This window comes from Salmo trutta, chromosome 30 (assembly GCF_901001165.1).
Source record: "Salmo trutta chromosome 30, fSalTru1.1, whole genome shotgun sequence".
In the NCBI taxonomy this organism is placed as follows: Eukaryota; Metazoa; Chordata; class Actinopteri; order Salmoniformes; family Salmonidae; genus Salmo; species Salmo trutta.
Genome location: NC_042986.1, coordinates 31,450,281 through 31,462,626, shown reverse-complemented (window position 1 = coordinate 31,462,626; position 12,346 = coordinate 31,450,281).

Genomic DNA, 12,346 nt, shown 5'->3' with positions numbered 1-12,346 from the left:
AGTGAGGGGGAGAGAGAGAGTGAGGGGGAGAGGGAGAGTGAGGGGGAGAGAGAGAGTGAGGGGGAGAGAGAGAGTGAGGGGGAGAGAGAGAGGGGGAGAGAGAGAGTGAGGGGGAGAGAGAGAGTGAGGGGGAGAGAGAGAGAGAGAGAGAGTGAGGGGGAGAGAGAGAGAGTGAGGGGGAGAGAGAGAGAGAGGGAGAGAGAGTGAGGGGGAGAGAGAGAGAGGGAGAGAGAGTGAGGGGGAGAGAGAAAGAGTGAGGGGGAGAGAGAGAGAGAGAGTGAGGGGGAGAGAGAGAGAGAGAGTGAGGGGGAGAGAGAGAGAGAGACAGAGAGAGAGAGAGGGAGAGAGAGTGAGGGGGAGAGAGTGAGGGGGAGAGAGTGAGGGGGAGAGAGAGAGAGGGAGAGAGTGAGGGGAAAATAGTTCCCCATAGATGTGTGTGTGTGTGTGTGTGTTTATGTGTGTGTGTGTTTATGTGTGTTTATGTGTGTTTATGTGTGTTTGGTGTGTGTGTGTGTCATGACAATGAGCCTGTTTGTCCCTACCTCCCCCATTCAGTCGCATATCATTTGAATCTAAGATAATATGGAAATATAGCGTAGACCACAATAAGCGGTGAATACTAATGAGGATGTCTGTTGCTTAAAGGTTTCTGTTTTTTCATTAGTCCACTGTTGATACGTTTGCGAATTGTTTTGCATGTCAGTAGTCAAGTTTTCAAGGTATTTGACTTTCGAGAAGCAAAGTGTCACCGGCCACATCATCATGATGAGGCAAAATGCTTTATTGAGTCAACCAAAGTGTATTTTCTTTATTCTGTGTGTAGCACGTCACCTGCCCAGGGATACCTCTGGGTCCTTGTTGTAGTTCAGAACAGCTTCCCACAGCTTTCCTTGGTCAAGTCACATGGTCAGGTAATTGTCCTGGCCCTCGTTATGTTTTATGCACTGCTCTCTTCTTCTGACCTTCATGTGACTGGTCAGTTAATGTTTAAGCTCTGTTTTCTCTGACCCTCCTGTGGCTGTTTAGTTAATGTTTCACTTCCTCTGGCTGGACCAATGGTAACTAACACACCAGTTGACTGATGGATACCCAGAGTATTCCCAGTACTCAGTGTGCAGTGGTTTATACATTCCTGTCTTTATTGCCAATAAACAGCTGCTTATAAATCAATCAGATTCGTGTGATAAGTTGTTAGCCTGTCCCACCCCTGGTTCTCCACAGCACTGGGAATCAGAGCCAGAACAGGAGGGAGGGAGGGAGGGAGGGAGGGAGGGAGGGAAAGAGAAGGGGTGGGGGCTAGCAACACTTGTGAGATTTGGTTTGTTTAGGTATTTTAATGTACAAAATACAGTTCTAGTCATAACTCTTTGAGGTACTGTATGACCTCTCAGATAGGACAGGAACAGTACATGCCTTCCAAACAGGCAAGGGTAAAAACAGGAAAAAAGTTAGGGTCATTTCATTTTCATTGTGGTCCTGTCAGGGAGGAGGCAAACTGACTTGGCGATGGTTCACTAGTGAGTAATGACAATGTTATTCCATCATGTGGCCTGTGTTGTTATCATCCTGCTGCTAGCATCCTGCTGTTAGCATCCTGTTATTATCATCCCACTGTTATCATCCTCCTACTATCATCCTGCTGTCATCCTACTGTTATCATCCTCCTACTAGCATCCTGCTGTCATCCTGCTGCTACTATCATCTTCCTACTATCATCCTGCTGTCATCCTACTGTTATCATCCTCCTACTAGCATCCTGCTGTCATCCTCCTGCTGTTATCATCCTCCTACTAGCATCCTGCTGTCATCCTGCTGCTGCTGTCATCCTCCTACTATCATCCTGCTGTCATCCTCCTGCTGCTGTCATCTTCCTACTAGCATCCTGCTGTCATCCTCCTGCTACTATCATCCTCCTACTAGCATCCTGCTGTCATCCTCCTGCTACTATCATCCTCCTACTATCATCCTGCTGTCATCCTACTGTTATCATCCTCCTACTAGCATCCTGCTGTCATCCTGCTGCTGCTTTCATCCTCCTACTAGCATCCTGCTGTCATCCTGCTGCTACTATCATCTTCCTACTATCATCCTGCTGTCATCCTACTGTTATCATCCTCCTACTAGCATCCTGCTGTCATCCTCCTGCTGTTATCATCCTCCTACTAGCATCCTGCTGTCATCCTCCTACTAGCATCCTGCTGTCATCCTCCTGCTGCTATCATCCTCCTACTAGCATCCTGCTGTCATCCTCCTGCTACTATCATCCTCCTACTAGCATCCTGCTGTCATCCTCCTGCTACTATCATCCTCCTACTAGCATCCTGCTGTCATCCTCCTGCTGCTGTCATCCTCCTACTAGCATCCTGCTGTCATCCTCCTGCTGCTGTCATCCTGCTGCTATCATCCTGCTGTCATCCTCCTGCTGCTGTTATCCTGCTGCTGTCATCCTGCTGCTGTCATCCTGCTGTTATCATCCTCCTACTAGCATCCTGCTGTCATCCTCCTGCTACTATCATCCTCCTACTAGCATCCTGCTGTCATCCTCCTGCTACTATCATCTTCCTACTAGCATCCTGCTGTCATCCTCATGCTGCTTTCATCCTCCTACTAGCATCCTGCTGTCATCCTCCTGCTGCTGTCATCCTGCTGCTGTCATCCTGCTGTTATCATCCTCCTACTAGCATCCTGCTGTCATCCTCCTGCTGCTATCATCCTCCTACTAGCATCCTGCTGTCATCATCCTGCTGCTGTCATCCTGCTGTTATCATCCTCCTACTAGCATCCTGCTGTCATCCTCCTACTAGCATCCTGCTGTCATCCTCCTGCTGCTATCATCCTCCTACTAGCATCCTGCTGTCATCCTCCTGCTGCTATCATCCTCCTACTAGCATCCTGCTGTCATCCTCCTGCTGTTATCATCCTCCTACTAGCATCCTGCTGTCATCCTCCTACTAGCATCCTGCTGTCATCCTCCTGCTGCTATCATCCTCCTACTAGCATCCTGCTGTCATCCTCCTGCTACTATCATCCTCCTACTAGCATCCTGCTGTCATCCTCCTGCTACTATCATCCTCCTACTAGCATCCTGCTGTCATCCTCCTGCTGCTGTCATCCTCCTACTAGCATCCTGCTGTCATTCTCCTGCTGCTGTCATCCTGCTGCTGTCATCCTGCTGCTGTCATCCAGCTTTTATCATCCTCCTACTAGCATCCTGCTGTCATCCTCCTGCTACTATCATCCTCCTACTAGCATCCTGCTGTCATCCTCCTGCTACTATCATCTTCCTACTAGCATCCTGCTGTCATCCTCATGCTGCTTTCATCCTCCTACTAGCATCCTGCTGTCATCCTCCTGCTGCTGTCATCCTGCTGTTATCATCCTCCTACTATCATCCTGCTGTCATCCTCCTGCTGCTGTCATCCTGCTGTTATCATCCTCCTACTAGCATCCTGCTGTCATCCTCCTGCTACTATCATCCTCCTACTAGCATCCTGCTGTCATCCTCCTGCTACTATCATCCTCCTACTAGCATCCTGCTGTCATCCTCTTGCTGCTGTCATCCTGCTGTTATCATCCTCCTACTAGCATCCTGCTGTCATCCTCCTGCTGCTGTCATCCTGCTGTTATCATCCTCCTACTAGCATCCTGCTGTCATCCTCTTGCTGCTGTCATCCTGCTGTTATCATCCTCCTACTAGCATCCTGCTGTCATCCTCCTGCTACTATCATCCTCCTACTAGCATCCTGCTGTCATCCTCCTGCTACTATCATCCTCCTACTAGCATCCTGCTGTCATCCTCTTGCTGCTGTCATCCTGCTGTTATCATCCTCCTACTAGCATCCTGCTGTCATCCTCCTGCTGCTGTCATCCTGCTGTTATCATCCTCCTACTAGCATCCTGCTGTCATCCTCTTGCTGCTGTCATCCTTCTGTTATCATCCTCCTACTAGCATCCTGCTGTCATCCTCCTGCTGCTGTCATCCTGCTGTTATCATCCTCCTACTAGCATCCTGCTGTCATCCTCCTGCTACTATCATCCTCCTACTAGCATCCTGCTGTCATCCTGCTGCTGCTGTCATCCTCCTACTAGCATCCTGCTGTCATCCTCCTGCTACTATCATCCTCCTACTATCATCCTGCTGTCATCCTCCTGCTGCTTTCATCCTCCTACTATCATCCTGCTGTCATCCTCCTGCTACTTTCATCCTCCTACTAGCATCCTGCTTCCATCCTGCTGTTAGCATCCTGCTGTTATCATCCTACTGCTACCATCCTGCTGCTACCGACCTGCTGTTATCATCCTACTGCTATCATCCTACTGCTATCATCCTACTGCTACCATCCTGCTGCTACCGACCTGCTGTTATCATCCTACTGCTATCATCCTACTGTTATCATCCTACTGTTATCATCCTGCTGTTATCATCCTACTGCCTTCATCCTGCTGCTACCAACCTGCTGTTAAATTCCTACTGTTATCATCTACCTTTACCATCATGCTGTTAGCATCCTGCCATCAACATCCTGCTGCTATTATCCTGCTGTGATCATCCTACTGCTATAATCCTGCTGCTAGCATCCTACTGTTATCATCCTGTTGTTATCATCCTGCTGCTATAATCCTGCTGTGAACACCCTGCTGCTATTATCCTGCTGCTAGCATCCTACTGTTATCATCCTACTTTTACCATCATGCTGTTAGCATCCTGCCGTCAACATCCTGCTGCTAGCATCCTACTGTTAACATCCTGCTGCTATTATCCTGCTATTGACATCCTGCTGCTATTCTCCTGCTATTGACATCCTGCTGCTATTCTCCTGCTGTTAACATCCTGCTGCTATTATCCTGCTGCTATTCTCCTGCTGTTAACATCCTGCTGCTATTATCCAGCTATTACCATCCTGCTGCTATTATTATCCTGCTGCTATTATCCTGCTATTGACATCCTGCTGCTATTATCCTGCTGCTATTATCCTGCTATTATCATCCTGCTGTTAACATCCTGCTATTATCATCCTGCTGCTATTATCCTGCTGCTATTATACTGCTATTATCATCCTGCTGCTATTATCCTGCTATTGACATCCTGCTGTTAATATCCTGCTGCTATTATCCTGCTATTACCATCCTGCTGCTATTATCCTGCTGTTAGCATCCTGCTGCTATTCTCCTGCTGTTAATATCCTGCTGCTATTATCCTGCTGTTATCATCCTGCTGCTATTATCCTGCTGTTAACATCCTGCTGCTATTCTCCTGCTGTTAACATCCTGCTGCTATTATCCTGCTGCTATTCTCCTGCTGTTAACATCCTGCTGCTATTATCCTGCTGTAAACATCCTGCTGCTATTATCCTGCTGTTACCATCCTGCTGCTATTCTCCTGCTGTTAGTATCCTGCTGCTGTTATCCTGCTGTTAACATCCTGCTGCTATTCTCCTGCTGTTACCATCCTGCTGCTATTCTCCTGCTGTTAGTATCCTGCTGCTGTTATCCTGCTGTTAATATCCTGCTGCTATTCTCCTGCTGTTAGTATCCTGCTGCTATTATCCTGCTGTTAACATCCTGCTGCTATTATCCTCCTGTTTTCATCCTGCTGCTATTCTCTTGCTGTTAGTATCCTGCTGCTATTATCCTGCTGCTATTCTCCTGCTGTTAACATCCTGCTGCTATTATCCTGCTGTTAACGTCCTGCTGCTATTATCCTGCTATTATCATCCTGCTGCTATTCTCCTGCTGTTAACATCCTGCTGTTATCATCCTACTGTTATCATCCTGCTGCTATAATCCTGCTGTGAACACCCTGCTGCTATTATCCTGCTGCTAGCATCCTACTGTTATCATCCTACTTTTACCATCATGCTGTTAGCATCCTGCCGTCAACATCCTGCTGCTAGCATCCTACTGTTAACATCCTGCTGCTATTATCCTGCTATTGACATCCTGCTGCTATTCTCCTGTTATTGACATCCTGCTGCTATTCTCCTGCTGTTAACATCCTGCTGCTATTATCCTGCTGCTATTCTCCTGCTGTTAACATCCTGCTGCTATTATCCAGCTATTACCATCCTGCTGCTATTATCATCCTGCTGCTATTATCATCCTGCTATTGACATCCTGCTGCTATTATCCTGCTGCTATTATCCTGCTGCTACTATCCTGCTGCTATTATCCTGCTATTATCATCCTGCTGTTAACATCCTGCTATTATCTTCCTGCTGCTATTATCCTGCTGCTATTATCCTGCTATTATCATCCTGCTGCTATTATCCTGCTATTGACATCCTGCTGTTACCATCCTGCTGCTATTATCCTGCTGTTAATATCCTGCTGCTATTATCCTGCAGTTAACATCCTGCTGCTATTATCCTGCTGTTATCATCCTGCTGCTATTCTCCTGCTGTTAACATCCTGCTGCTATTATCCTGCTATTATCAACCTGCTGCTATTATCCTGCTGTTATCATCCTGCTGCTATTCTCCTGCTGTTAATATCCTGCTGCTATTATCCTGCTGTTACCATCCTGCTGCTATTATCCTGCTATTATTATCCTGCTGCTATTATCCTGCTGTTACCATCCTGCTGCTATTCTCCTGCTGTTAATATCCTGCTGCTATTATCCTGCTGTTATCATCCTGCTGCTATTATCCTGCTGTTATCATCCTGCTGCTATTCTCCTGCTATAAACATCCTGCTGCTATTATCCTGCTGTTAACATCCTGCTGCTATTATATTATCCTGCTGTTTGTATCCTGCTATTATCATCCTGCTGCTATTATCCTGCTGTTATCATCCTGCTGCTTTTCTCCTGCTGTTAGTATCCTGCTGCTATTATCCTGCTGTTAACATCCTGCTGCTATTCTCCTGCTGTTAGTATCCTGCTGCTATTATCCTGCTGTTAACATCCTGCTGCTATTATCCTGCTGTTATCATCCTGCTGCTATTCTCCTGCTGTTAGTATCCTGCTGCTATTATCCTGCTGCTATTCTCCTGCTGTTAACATCCTGCTGCTATTATCCTGCTATAAACATCCTGCTGCTATTATCCTGCTGTTAACATCCTGCTGCTATTATCCTGCTATTGTCATCCTGCTGCTATTCTCCTGCTGTTAACATCCTGCTGCTATTCTCCTGCTGTTAGCGTACAGCTAGTGGTTGTTTGGGTTATATTGTAGCCCTATTAGTGTGCTGGCTCTTTCACTTACGGTGACTGGAAAGTACCCAGTTTTACCACAGGGTTTCTGTACATTTCCTGTGAATACCAAGGGACATGGGACTGTAGAATAATACTGTATTCATGTATTGAACACTACGGAACTCTACTGTATAGATAGCCAAGCCAAGAGAACTTGTCCCCTGTCCCCAGGTGGAGAGGAAGCTAATGTTAAGCAGGTGTCTGGAGGAGAATGGCTTCAATGACCCTCATAGTACTCCTAACAGTGTTTCCATTGGTGTTCTCTCAGCAGGCGCTGTAATAGTGGCTGTTGCCAAACTCTTCTCAAGTACCGTTGCGCTGTTATTGTGAAGTGAACAAGAACAATTGGGATCCAGGCTACCCAGACACAACATTTTGAGTCACTTGTCACGTATAAAGTCACATTTAGATTAAGGCTTTGACGGTACCAGTATCGCAATATTTTTCCCATGGCAAAAATGAAAATACAAAGTGTGCCAAACTCTTTGTTCCTTTAAAAACTTGCCGTAAGTATAATGGTGTGTGCTATAGGTTGGAACATGTTTTTGGGGGGACTAACTATCATTAACATAATGATGTTTGTTTCCAATATTACGTCTGTTTTCCTAAAGAAGTTAAATCTGCTTTGTCTTGCCACGATACTAACCAGTATAATAACTAGTAACTAACAATACTAACGGGCCTAATTTAGATACAGTAAAATAAATGTTTAAGACAAACCAGCAAATAGCGTCATAAGTACAGTATTGTGTGAGGCATTCTATACACATACTATGTATTTCCAGCGTAGCAGTCCAGTGGTTTTACTCCTGTTTTTATACAAAACCTGGGAGACGGATTCCTTCAGTGGCAGAAGCAGCATGGAGTCCTCACATTGTAGTCCTCATAGAGATTAAGTGATGTGGTTGGGTTGTGATTCTGCCATACCCGAAACACAGCTACCATGACAGGATGTGGCCAGAGAGGGTGTCTGTCTGGAATAGACTACACTCTTAGAAAATAAAGTTTCCAAAAAGGTTATTTGCAGTGGTGTAAAGTACTTAAGTAAAAATACTTTAAAGTACTACTTAAGTCGTTTTTGGGGGGTATCTGTACTTTACTTTACTATTTTTGACTACTTTTACTTCACTACATTCCTTAAGAAAATATTGTACTTTGTACTCCATACATTTTCCTTGACACCAAAAAGTACTCATTACATTTTGACTGCCTCTGATCTGGAGGACTCACTAAACAGAGAACATCCCTGGTCCTCCCTACTGCCTCTGATCTGGAGGACTCACTAAACAGAGAACATCCCTGGTCCTCCCTACTGCCTCTGATCTGGCAGACTCACTAAACAGAGAACATCCCTGGTCATGCATACTGCCTCTGATCTGGCAGACTCACTAAACAGAGAACATCCCTGGTCATCCCTACTGCCTCTGATCTGGCAGACTCATTAAACAGAGAACATCCCTGGTCATCCCTACTGCCTCTGATCTGGCAGACTCACTAAACAGAGAACATCCCTGGTCATCCCTACTGCCTCTGATCTGGTGAACTCACTAAACAGAGAACATCCCTGGTCATCCCTACTGCCTCTGATCTGGCAGACTCATTAAACAGAGAACATCCCTGGTCATCCCTACTGCCTCTGATCTGGCAGACTCACTAAACAGAGAACATCCCTGGTCATCCCTACTGCCTCTGATCTGGCAGACTCACTAAACAGAGAACATCCCTGGTCATCCCTACTGCCTCTGATCTGGAGGACTCACTAAACAGAGAACATCCCTGGTCATCCCTACTGCCTCTGATCTGGCAGACTCACTAAACAGAGAACATCCCTGGTCATCCCTACTGCCTCTGATCTGGTGAACTCACTAAACAGAGAACATCCCTGGTCATCCCTACTGCCTCTGATCTGGAGGACTCACTAAACAGAGAACATCCCTGGTCATCCCTACTGCCTCTGATCTGGAGGACTCACTAAACAGAGAACATCCCTGGTCATCCCTACTGCCTCTGATCTGGCGGACTTACTAAACACACATGCTAAGTTTGTAAATTATGTCTGAATGTTGGAGTGTGCTCCTGGATTTCCGTAAATAAATAAAAAACCAGAAAATGGTGCCATCTGGTTTATATAATATAAGGAATTTGAAATGATTTGTATTGCTCCCGAGAGGCGCTGCATCTCAGGGCAAGAGGCGTCACTACAGTACCTGGTTCAATTCCAGGTTGTTACTTTTGATACTTAAATATATTTTAAACAAAATACTTTTAGACTTTTACTCAAGTATAATTTTACTGGGTTCCATGTAGAACTTTCTGTGGAAAGGGTTGTACATGGAACCCAAAAGGGTTCTACTTGGAACCTAAAGGTTTCTACCTGGAACCAAAAAGGGTACTGAGGCTGATTTCATGCAGGTGTTTGTGCACATGCATAAACACACTCTCTCATTCAAATAAAGGCGTACAAGAACACACACATACATGTAATAGTGCTAGACATGCACACAAACATATACAGTTGGCATTGCTGTTATGATTTTAGTTGTCCTTGATTTCCTTTGTCTTTTCCTTTTTTCTCTTTAGTTCATTCTCTTGGTTGGTGCATTGGGGGTTCTTGGGGGGTGGGGAATGGAATTAATTGTATTTATTTTATCTTTTTTTTTCCTGGGGGGACTGTGGGAGGGGTCTCGAATGGTTGAGGGACAGCTATTTGGGGAACTGTGGGGGGGATCTTGGAGGGTTCGGGTTCACGTTTTTTGGCCTGGTGGTAGCTCGGTCAACATGCCCTTGAGCAGGGCATTGACCTGGATGCTTCTGTGTGTTGCTCTGAATGGGAGTCTGTTGGATGACTGGTAGGATGTAGTTGTTGAGCGGCTTCACTGCATGTATATTGTATGTTTTGAATATTCAATAAATATATATATATTTTTTAAAAAGGGTACTTCAAAGGGTTTGCCTAAGAACCCTTTAAGGTTCTAGATAGCACCTTTATTCTAACAGTGTAGTGTGTGTGCCTGAATGCCAGAGTCATGGAGGTATGGCTCTAACCGCGGGAAATACCAGAGTCATGGAGGTATAGTTCTAACCGCGGGAAATACCAAGAGTCATGGAGGTATAGTTCTAACCGCGGGAAATACCAGAGTCATGGACGTATGGTTCTAACCGCGGGAAATACCAGAGTCATGGACGTATGGTTCTAACCGCGGGAAATACCAGAGTCATGGACGTATGGTTCTAACCGCGGGCAATACCAGAGTCATGGACGTATGGTTCTAACCGCGGGAAATACCAGAGTCATGGACGTATGGTTCTAACCGCGGGAAATACCAGAGTCATGGACGTATGGTTCTAACCGCGGGAAATACCAGAGTCATGGACGTATGGTTCTAACCGCGGGAAATACCAGAGTCATGGACGTATGGTTCTAACCGCGGGAAATACCAGAGTCATGGACGTATGGTTCTAACCGCGGGAAATACCAGAGTCATGGACGTATGGTTCTAACCGCGGGAAATACCAGAGTCATGGACGTATGGTTCTAACCGCGGGAAATACCAGAGTCATGGACGTATGGTTCTAACCGCGGGAAATACCAGAGTCATGGACGTATGGTTGTAACCGCGGGAAATACCAGAGTCATGGAGGTATGGTTCTAACCGCGGGAAATACCAGAGTCATGGACGTATGGTTCTAACCGCGGGAAATACCAGAGTCATGGACGTATGGTTCTAACCACGGGAAATACCAGAGTCATGGACGTATGGTTCTAACCGCGGGAAATACCAGAGTCATGGACGTATGGTTCTAACCGCGGGAAATACCAGAGTCATGGACGTATGGTTGTAACCGCGGGAAATATCAGAGTCATGGAGGTATGGTTCTAACCGCGGGAAATACCAGAGTCATGGACGTATGGTTCTAACCGCGGGAAATACTAGAGTCATGGACGTATGGTTCTAACTGCGGGAAATACCAGAGTCATGGACGTATGGTTCTAACCGCGGGAAATACCAGAGTCATGGACGTATGGTTCTAACCGCGGGAAATACCAGAGTCATGGACGTATGGTTCTAACCGCGGGAAATACCAGAGTCATGGACGTATGGTTGTAACCGCGGGAAATACCAGAGTCATGGACGTATGGTTCTAACCGCGGGAAATACCAGAGTCATGGACGTATGGTTCTAACCGCGGGAAATACCAGAGTCATGGACGTATGGTTGTAACCACGGGAAATACCAGAGTCATGGACGTATGGTTCTAACCTCGGGAAATACCAGAGTCATGGACGTATGGTTCTAACCGCGGGAAATACCAGCACCATTAGAGAGAGAGCTGTATGACCATGATGACATACTATGATAGGATTACCTTAAAAGATATGGAGCTGGGAGTCTGGTTTTCTCAAAGTATTTTAACTAGAGGTCGACCGATTATGATTTTTCAACGCCAGTACCGATTATTGGAGGACCAAAAAAGCCGATACCGATTAATCAGGCGATTATTGTTATGATTTTTTATATATGTGTATATATATATATATATATGTGTATGTATATATATATATACACACACACACACACAGCTCTGAAGTGACAACGATATTGAAGAGTCTGCTTAGGAGACAAATACTCTCAAATGTTTGAATAATAAAAATAGAGTTTAAGTTACCTGTGATGAATGCTGAAAACAAAAACTGTAATTTCTATATGCAGGAAATACTATTTTTATAATGGGCATGGTAAGAATGGACTACCAAAGTGCGAGTCATAATTCCCATGACACCTTCTAGCAAAATCTGAAAAGTGGTTCCTTCATTTATTCCATAGGATATTTTAGATTAACTTAAAATAAGGTCTGTGTTTGGTTTAGGCTTACACCACCTTGCCAATTTTATAACTGTGTAGATATCCATAGGATATAACTCTGATCAATATAAGCGAAGATACATTTTTTTGTAGAGTGGATTTATGAAAATATGTTGACAAACATTACCTAGTGAGATTTACACGGGTATCAAAACGCCGAGGCGGTTTAAGCACAAAACACAGACCTTATTTGAAGTAGATCAAGACATTCTCTATGGAAGACATGAACGGTAAAATAACGAAGGAACCCCTTTCAAGATCAGCCGCAAGTTATTACAGGAATTATGACG